This window comes from Coturnix japonica, chromosome 23 (assembly GCF_054131305.1).
Source record: "Coturnix japonica strain WE chromosome 23, WE-NBRP24, whole genome shotgun sequence".
Classification (NCBI taxonomy): Eukaryota; Metazoa; Chordata; class Aves; order Galliformes; family Phasianidae; genus Coturnix; species Coturnix japonica.
The window spans coordinates 1,215,489-1,225,691 of record NC_140685.1 but is presented as its reverse complement, the minus strand read 5'-3'; the positions used below and the strand labels follow the sequence as shown (position 1 = coordinate 1,225,691).

General features: G+C 40.5%; 1 long non-coding RNA gene across 5 annotated transcripts in view; it reads right to left on the bottom strand.

Moving 5' to 3' along the window:
- LOC107322054 (uncharacterized) overlaps window positions 1-4,284 on the bottom strand; it is a 40,572-nt gene extending 36,288 nt beyond the window's left edge. For 3 of the 5 annotated variants that reach the window (XR_014936735.1, XR_014936733.1, XR_014936734.1), the window contains exons 1-2: window positions 4,124-4,247; window positions 3,854-3,955 (exon numbers count right to left, since the gene is read on the bottom strand). This is a non-coding gene — a long non-coding RNA (uncharacterized LOC107322054). Of the gene's footprint in view, window positions 1-3,853; window positions 3,956-4,123 lie in introns of all 5 variants that reach the window. The other 2 variants (XR_001558791.3, XR_001558794.3) reach the window with 2 other exon arrangements.
- Window positions 4,285-10,203: the final 5,919 nt, after the last annotated feature.

Below are 10,203 nucleotides of genomic sequence, written 5' to 3'. Positions count from 1 at the left end.
AAGCTGGATTTAGAGTCACGATATCACTTATAAATAAATAAACAGGTAAATGAATACACAGATAAGAACCATCTGGAGTCCCAAATGCATCTGTATGGCTCTGAGTCCTCATGGAGAAAGTTATGCAAGGACTGAGCTGCCTTCTCTGAACAAGTGGCCATTTGTTTGCAAGCAAAATTAAAAATATCAGGCAGGATCCATAACCCAGTTTCTTTGTGGAAGAAGTTTTTAAGAATCAATTTTAAAGTAGAACAAATAATTTATTTGGAGAAGATGACATGGCATTTTCTTACTTTCTCTATTCTATAGGCCAACCAGTACTAAACAGAGGGTTTCTATTATAAAATAAATGGGGACTGATTGGTAGAAGCAAGAAAAAAAGAACTCACTAGGCTATAAAACCCTATGCAAGATAACATATTGAGAAAGTATAACAATGCAGAAACCACTGCAGTAATATAGAGCTTTTTTAAGTTCTGAGATGTTAATATAAAATCATAAAAAACTTTTGTGAAGTGAAATAATGTGGAGCTATGCATATTTATTAAAAAAAATGTAGAAGAATAGGAGTGTTTTTTTTAAATCACATAAGACTTGATCTGAGAATAATACTGGTCACATTACATACTAACAGAACCCTGGATGGACAGAGGAGAAAAAGTCACTCAGACAACATTTGCTGGTCTGGAAGTTTAAAAAAGAAGACAGATGATGATGTGAAGGGCAAGCAGAAGTGGAGACAGAAAAATGGAATAGCCATCCTGACAGCACTGGACCCTGGTACTAATATCAGTGGCGTTCACTACGGGGACTCTCATGTGCCCCCTGAGGTCGTAGCTAGCTCTGCACCACTGTTTCCATAGAGTACTTCAAGGAGCTGTGAAGCTCCTGGAGAAGGAGATTGGAGTTGCTGGCAGAGAGCTGCGGAGGAGGGAGTGTGGTGAGAGACTCTGGCACTGACCACATCCAGCGGCATACTTGCAGTACCAGCATTTAGGATCAGGAGGTTCTCTGTCTCACAGGTACACTGAGGCTTAGACCCATGTTGTAACCAAATATGGATGTACTTTGCTAAGCAGCAACTAAATATAATGAAGGAGAAGATGACACCCTGTGTATGACTGCTCTTAAGAGACAGCATCTTTATGTGTGAAACTGTGAAAGTTGTATCAATGCCAGTGATATCTGGGATCCAAAGAAGGGAAACAAACAGCCCCTCTCCACTCTCCCTTCTTCATGCATGTTCCAAGAAGATGCAACAGTCTTTTTTTCCAGAGAAAATCTTTTTTTCCCACACACCAAAAGGCAGAAAAAGAATAATTTCTTTATTAAGATGCATATTTGTTTGAACTCTAGCCAAGCTCTTTGCTTTTTGATAACGGTATCAGAAAAACTTCTCCTGTGGATGTTAGCCCAAAGAATATTTCTGCACTGTTCAATTCCTCCCATGTGAATGACAAAGAACACAGAGCTGCAGAGTGCAGAAAAGGACACACTGGACAGTATTCAAGAACATCCTGGGTTAATCTCCTCCATTCACACTGCATGGTAAACATCAGACAGCGAGTGCACTCTCTGTGAGGCTTAGTTGCAAGTCAGTGTCTTACAACTGACAATGAACCACAGTGGGTTCAGGATCATAGTTTGATGCTTAAAATCCCACTTCCCCTTGGATGATATTATAACAACTATTCAAAACATATGGCTTGGTCCATGAAAGAATCTCATAGCGGCTGAAAATGTTACAACTTCTCTCTCGTCTGTAAGATTCATGTCTCTGTGTCTTAAGAATTTGTTACTAAAAGCTCAGATGGTGAAAGGTAACATTACTTACAGGTTCCCTGAATTATGACATCTCAATCCAATTATGGAAAATTAATAGAAGTAGTAAGGAAAATTAGTTTTTTCCCTTTGAGATTTGCTGCCATACTTGGAGGATAGGAGTCATTTTGTTTTGACATACTATTTCTGGAGTCAGAATGCTTGTGATTTAATAAGTGCTGATGCGAAGGTAACTGATCTTGGAAGAAACTTTGGTCCATAATAGGCATAAAGTAATGTCTTAAGAGAAAGTTTAAAATAGACGCAGCTAATGGACTCCATTAAAGCTGCTGCCACTTATGTACTGTGAAGATCTCTTATCTACTACAGCTTGGAAGGAAGGTAGGAAGGGAGGAAGGAAGGATACCTCTTTCTGAGTGTCCTTGGTCCCGACACTGCTGGAGAGATGGGCAGACTGATGCCTCCTCAAACTCCAAGTCCTTGTGAACCATGGTGTCAAAATAAGTGAACTAATAACAATATAAGTGGACTGCAATTAGGGAAAGAAGTACTGGTGGGAAACTGGGAAGGATGATAGGGTGTGGAATGCTGCTGGGATTGCTGACACAGTAAGGACAGATAGAAGGACCATACACAAGGTGGATAGTACATTATAAGCAGATAACTTTTTTATATATATAGGGTGAATGTTAACTTCATGCAAACATCTACCCAGTACAGAGCAGTAAGGCCGTGGTCCTTCTCCTTGTATCTCCTGTCTGGCCACAGCACTGGCAAAAATTAGTCCTGCATGGTAACTACATTATAACATAGCATAATCACAGTGCTCTGAGGAAGGCATAATATAAATTCCTGTTTTGAGATGTTTTCTTTCTTACAGAAAGCTGTATCAAAAGAGATACAGCACCTGTATAATTTCCATTCATGCCGTCAAAAGATTCAGGCTTGAAAATGAAACAAAAATATTTCCATGTAAACATCTTAAAGATCCTACTGTAGAATTAAAGAATAATGTTTCAAGATCATTTGGTTCTCTTGCTAGGTTTTTTTCTTTCTTAATAATCTAAATATTGTCTCTTTCGATTTGAAACAATTACCCCATGACCTATCACTACAAGCCTTGGTAAAAAGTATTTTACCATCTTTCCTGTAAACCTCCTTTAAGTACTGAAGGTTGCTGTCTTGTCTTCCCAGACTTTTGTCTTCACCATGCTAAACAACCACAGCTTTATCAGTCTCATTTTGTTTGTCAGATGCTTCAGGCCTTGGGTCATTTTTATGACAATTTTCTGGACTTGCTCTAATAAGCTAAGATGCTTCTTTTGCTGAGGGCCCCAGAACTGAATGCATTACTCCAGGTGGAATCTCATGAGGGTGAAAGAGAGGAAGAGAATCACCTCCCTTGATCTTCCAGCAACACATCTGTTTATGCAGCCCAGAACACAATTTACCTTCTGGGAAAGAAACAAACTTGGCCAGTTCATGTCCAATATCCCCCAGTCCTTCTCTGCAAGGCTTCTGTCAATCAAATCCCTACCCAATCTATACCAACACTAGGGATTACAGTGGCCCATGTGAAGGACCTTTGAATAGAACCTGGACTGGCTGGAAAAATGCCTTCCTTCTGGTGTATAAACTGAGTCAGTTTATGTGTAACTGGACAGTGAGTGGTAGAAAAAACATTCTTTATGTCAGTCTCATCTTATTTAAAATATTCCTCATATGCCATCCTTTCAAATTTGCTGTGTTGGCAGAAGGAATTTAAATAACAAGCTAACTCTGATGCAATTTCAATAACTACTTATCCTGTTATTCCAGGAGATGATTTTTTTTACCTTCCCTTCCACTACTCAGGTAATTGCCTCCCCACGTTATCTGTCACTGTAGCTTATCAGGAAGCTGCTCAATATCTGCACTGAAAAAAGATAGCATAACTTTTACAAAAATGCACTTTCCAATGTTGCATCCCAGAAGTAACTATTTTGGTTTCTTTAGATTGAATCTAGATCACAGATATATCAAACACTAAGAATAGTGAGATTTTGAAGAGAGAAAAAACAGCTGTTCTTACCACAAACACAAACTCTCATTAGCAGCTTTCTTCCAGAGGTCAGTTCATGTTTCCAGCTTTTTTTTTTTTTTTTTTCTCCTGCTTGAGCAAGATATTCTCTGTCTGGAATAGCAGAATAGATTTATAAAGCCCATTTACTATCCAGACAGCGTGTTGTAGCAGTCACAGTATGGCATGCTAATAGTCTTCAAGGAACATAAAAAGTTTCCCTCACTTTAACTTAGACTGACCTAATTACTATTAGTTTCTATACAGAAAATATGTTCTTACCATTGTCATGGTCCAGTGCTCAGCAGCATCTTAGCAGAAGTGTAGGGAAGAGAGAAGCATTGCTCTAGAAAATTAGAGCACCGACATTTCTTTTCGGGTTGTACTGACATTCCTGGGAGATCTCATTTTACACAGAGGGCAGCAGAAATGCTGCTGGAAACAGAGGCTGGGCATTCTCTGTCAGTTGGTTCATCAGATGTCTGCAGGAGGCACTGATCCATCTGGCATGCTCAGCTCATACTGAGAGTGTGGCAGACAACAAACACATACAAACTGTAAATCTGATAGGGAACATTTTTATTTAAGTTGTATATCAGATAATCTGAAGAAGCTCAAAATTCAGTTTAAATTCAGTGTGTTGCTTTGTTCATCGGTGTTCTATGTAAGCTTTTTAAATGTAGATTATTATATGGCAAATGTGCCTTTGCATCTCTGAGTGTAATAATGTTTGCCACAACAACTTCAGTCACATTAAAAGTGACATAAACTAACACTGGAGAGCAACCCCATTAACCAGTATCACTGGGACTAATCTGTTTCAATTTGAATGAAGTTTATAAAAGACTATCTGAATGGTCTCAAGCATCAATAAATATAGATGTTAATCACACATATTTTATGATCACTAAAGGAAAACAAGGGTTTCAAAAAAGCTAAACAAATTATTTATGCTGTTTTTCACTCCAAAAGGGAGGAAGTTTGTAGAAAAAATAACATCTACTAATTGAGAAAAAATCTGAGGAACCTTATCAATTTAAGGCTGGATACTTCAGGTTGTGGACAAAAATAATGTATTTGCTGCAGCAAATTTTACAGAATAAGGAATCATTTTTCTAAAAATCAATGTTGACGGTTGTTTAATGGCTCTTCAAATCATGCTTAGTACCAAAGGGAATAAAATACTTCACCTGTAATGTTAGACTTTCAACTTTTTCCTAAATGTGGAGAAGCAGCTCAATCAGTGTGATTTTTGTGTGAGACAGATTGGTAGAAAACACAGTAAAGAGTAATTTAAATTGAAAATAATGTTTCACAATAGAGTTGACTTCAAGAGAGTCAATGGGGACATCAGTAAAGAATGATCTGGCCAATGCAGTTTGATGAGATTTTGAAAAGTATGTGCATGCTCCCATATTGCATGGGGGAAAAATACGTATAACAGAGGACAAAAAAAAAAAAAAAAAAAAAAAAAAAAAAAAAGAAGGAAAAAAGGAAAAAAAAGCCTTCTTCTTCTTCTTCTATGGGCACAGACATCTTCCACTAGATCAGGTTGTCCAAAGACCTGCCCAGACTGGTCTTGAGCTCTTCCAGAAATGGGCCATCTGCGTTTTCTCCCAGAAACGTGTTTTAGTGTCTTAACACCTTCAAAGTAAAGAATTTCTTCCTAATGTTCAGTCTATCTAGTTTAAACTTCCTTGTCCCGTCACTGCACTCACTGAAAAAGGTCCCCCCCCATGTTTCTTGTTGGACTCCTTTAAACAGAGGAAGGACACTATATGATCTCCCTGGTGTCTTCTCTCCTCTGCACTAAACAACCACAGCTCTCTCAGTCTTTCTTCATAGGAGAGGTGCTTCAGTGCTCTGATCACTTTTGAAGCCCCCCTCTGAACTCACTCCAACAGCTCTGTGTTCTTACGTTGCAGTGCCCAGAGCTAAATGCAGTACTGCAGGTGGGGTCTTGCTAGAATGGAGCAGAGTGGAAGAATCACCTCCCTCAACCTGCTGGCTGCTCTTCACATCAAGCAGTCTATGGTATGAGTGGCTTTCTGAGCCACCACTGGCTAAAATCCACTTTTTCATCTATCACTACCTTCAAGCCCTCCTTTGCATGGTTTTCAAACCACTCATTTCCCGGCCTGTATTCTTGTTCCAGATTGTCCCAGCACAGGTGTACAATCACGCACTTAACACTGTTGAAATTCATGGGGTTCTCATGGGCTCATCTATCAACACAAACAAGGTTCCTTCGGATGGTATCCCTTCCTTGCAAGCCCTCACATTCCTCACACATATAATCTTACAAAGATCTATATACCTGTGTTTTACTTTGTGTAAGAGGTTTTGACTTAGCCAAGATGTCCTCTTACCTTCCTTTCCTGACTTCTTGTATGCTGGAACTGAGAGCACCTGGTACCCAAGAAAAATGTCTTTAAGTATTTCTTGGCTCACATATGCTCCATTTTCTCCAAGAACAGTTTCCCAAGGGATTCCATGCACTAGTGCTCTAAACAATACAAAGTTTGCCAGTCTGAGTCTTAGGGTCTTGACTCTAATTTTTCCTTTTCCTATATCCTTTAAGACTGCAAATTCTACAAGGGCACAATCACTACACACCAGGCCACCTCCAATCTTGGCCTTTCCAATAATTTTTTTCCATATTGCTGAGCAACAGAACTCGTAATACCTCTCTTCTGGTAGGGCTTTCTATCATCTGTTCTAGGAGGCTGTCCTCAATACACTTCAGTAGTTTACTATACTGTTTGCAATATACGGTGCTACTTTTGTAGCCAATACAAGGGTATCAAAATTACATAGCACAATCAGGGCCTGCAAGCATGATGCTGAAAAAAGAACTCTTCATCAACATTTTCTCCTTGATCTAGTGGTCTGTACCAGACAACAACCATACAAGGGCTATTAGCCCCCTGCCATGGAAAAGTTTGCTACTCACTAGATCAGACTGCCCAGGTTCCCATCCAGCCTGGCCTTGAACACCTCAAGGGATGGAGCATTCACAGCTTCTTTGGGCAGCCTATGCTGGTGCCTCGCTACCCTATGGTTGAAAAATTCTCCACCAACATCAAATCTTAATCTCTCTTCATTTAGTTTAAAACCATTCTTCCTTGTCCTCTTGCTATCTGACTATGTAAAAAGAATTATCTCCTGATTATTATCTCTTCTTAAGTACTAGAAGGCCACAATGAGGTCTCTTCAGAGCCTTCTCTTCTCCAGCCTAAATAAGTCCAGCTCAGCCTGTCTTCATAGCAGAGGTGCTCTGGTCCCTTGATCATCCTCGTGACCCTCATTCAGATGCACTCCAGCAGCTCCTCATCTTTCTTGTGCAGGTGGCCTCAGACTTGGGTCTGATATTCCAGTTAGGGAGGGCAAAGTAGAGGTGGACAGTCATGTGCCTTTTCTGCTGGTCCCTCCTGTTTTGATGCAGCTCAGGTCGTAGTCAAATTTCTGGGCTGCAAGTGCAGCATGTTGAGCTTTTCATCCACAAGAAGTCCCAAGTCCTTCTCTGCAGGGCTGCTCTCGATGAGATCAACTTGCACTTGACCTTGCTGAACCTCACTAAGTTCATGTGGGCCCACTTCTCAAGCCTGCCCAGGTTCAACTGGATGTCATCCTTTCTGTCATATCAACTGCATTTCTCAGCATGGTGTCATATACAAACTTTCCGAGGTTCTTGATCCTGCTGTGTCACTGATAAAGATATTAAAGAGTGCAATGAAGTTTCATTTGTTAGTTTGATTTCTCATTGTCAACCATAAGTTCTCAACCTGTCTACTGCTGTTTTTCAAAGACAACTATGTGCAGTGAGTCCTTCTTTTTGCATAGAATGCAAGTCCTCCACCTTTCTTTCCTTGCCTGTCCCTTCTGAACAGCTTTTAGTTATCAATTGCAGCACTCCAATTGTGTGATTCATCCCCCCATATTTCCATAACAGCAATAAAATCACCATATTCCAGCTGAAAAATGGTTACTAGCTCTTGCTTTTTCCTACCCCTATTGTAAGCACTTTTATAGAGGCAATTCATTTGGGCCTTTGACTTTGTAATCTCTGCGACTGAACCTTTCTGGAGGACTGAGAAGCATTTCTCACCACTCTTGGTGTTGTACACTTCCACCCTAGCAAGAGCATGAGTGTGTGAGTGTCATGGTTGAGGTCTCGAACTCACAGGATGGTTAATTTAAAGAACAATGTCAGTCAACGAGCCAGAGAAGAGTTTCTTCCTTCCCAGAGGATACATCTCTCCCCAGTAATCTGTTTTTGTCAAAGTACCTTCCATGATCATAGAAGCCTGCTGACAATATGTAGCCTGGTTTGGTTTGGAATAGAGTAAATTTTTATCAAAATTCTGTGTTTTGGATGGAGCAATGATGTTGGGCTTTTTGCTGAGCACTCCTAAGCTCATCTTCTCATACCATATTGCCAGAAAGGAGCCTAAAGGAGTGTGAGAAGATGGGAGGAGACACAACCAGGAGGGCTGACCAAAGATCAAAAGGAAGTTCTGTATCATATGACATTTTTTCCCTCAATTGATTCTTCTGTCTCACTGGATGAGGCAGCAGGGGAGAGGAGGGAAGAGGAGTGAGTGGGTGGCTGCTGGGTTAAAGGACAACACTGATAATATAGAGAAGACTGCCTGTGCCACCATTCCATTCACTTCTGCCCCAGGGACCCTGAAGTCCTAGACAGTCTTGCCAAAGCTATACTGCAACATATTGTTGGTGGCCAAAAAGAAGAGAGGTAGATGGCTGCAGTCTGCTTTTTACCAGTTGTGACAGTCTTTCTGCAACACTCTACCCCCTGGCCCCTAGCAAGCAGTAGATATCCCTCAACCGTATGTAACAGTGCATCTCAGCAGAAAGTCATATATTACTATCCCTTCCAGCTTCCTTCTGTGGCTTTTAGCATGTGTAGCTGTTGCTGTTACACCCTCTGAGATTTGCATAGTATTTCATCCACTGCCAAAAATTTGTATTTGTTGCTGACTGGAACTCTTGAGGAAACAAGCAGAATTGTTCTTTTGTGGCCATGAATTACCAGAAACCATCAAATCTCCTATTCCAAGGTCTTATCTCTGTCCCGTTGACATTATTTGTCTGCTAGTCCTTGGAGGAGAGCATTACAGGGCCCCAGTAATCTTCATACAACATCTCAAGTAATATCAAGATATTTCTTGTTCCCCCTCCCTAATGCAGCATAACCTGCGGGCTTTCTCTATAGATCCTCTGTTCATGGCCTGAGTGACTTCACCAGAGCTTGCCACCCAGGAAAAGAGCACAATAACACATTTACAAGAGCAAATTCTCAGCTACAAAACACTATTTTTCAACACAGTCACCACCATTAGATATATGTTTTCATGAGCAAAGAAAGAGAATGCAGGCTGCACTCATCAAAATCCACACCAACAGTGGTTACCCACTGCTACTGCCACCACTGCTGAAATACACCACCCACCTCCTCGCTGTACTCACATCCAGTGTGCGCTTTCCATAAAGTGTTTAATAAGTACCAATAAATGTCAGTGGGTGCCATTTCTTCCATGTGCAAGAATTCAGTGATACACCTTTTCTTCATAAACTCTTCTGTGTCAGATGACGTTTTGTCAGAGTGTCCCTCTGCTGCCATCAGTCACACAGTAACCGCATGGAATAGAATACTGGCAAGAAAGTCCAACCTCTACTGCCATCCCACCAGCTACTGCCTCTGGCATTCTGGGACAACATGATAAAACAGGAGGCATTACTTTCAGAGCAGCCCTCATCATGTAGACAATATAGTTAGAGTATATAAAGTAACAACACTTATCTTAATGTTAATTTATCTCTATTAAAATGTATTTAAAGGAGGGCAAAAACCTCCACAAAACTAGTAGGATATTAGACCTTGTTTCTGTGAAACAAACATCATGCTGGCTCGATGGCAGTGGTTGTAATTCTCAGTGAGCTCTCAAGGTGCTCATCAGAGATGTCTGATGACATTGTGCTCCTCCTGTACTGTTCAAAACAGTAGTTCCCCAACATGTGCACTGCCAAAAGTGATGACATGAACGATGCATGACTCTGATGTGAGGGCTATTTCTTTCAGATAATGGTCTGGTGAAGTGACACAGTAACATTTTTTGAGTCCAACTCCAAACATTACATTTGAAAATCTGCAGATAATGTATTTATGTTGACTGAGAATGGAGTTGCAAATAAAACAAAACTGATGATTTTTTTTTTGCAATCTCGAATCCTATTTCCAAATTCCTTTACCAAACTGGAAGGCATGGCTGCATATTTTTGCTGTTTGCAGGATGATGTTTATCCAGTGTATCAGAACCCATCCAGTCACCGGCCATCAG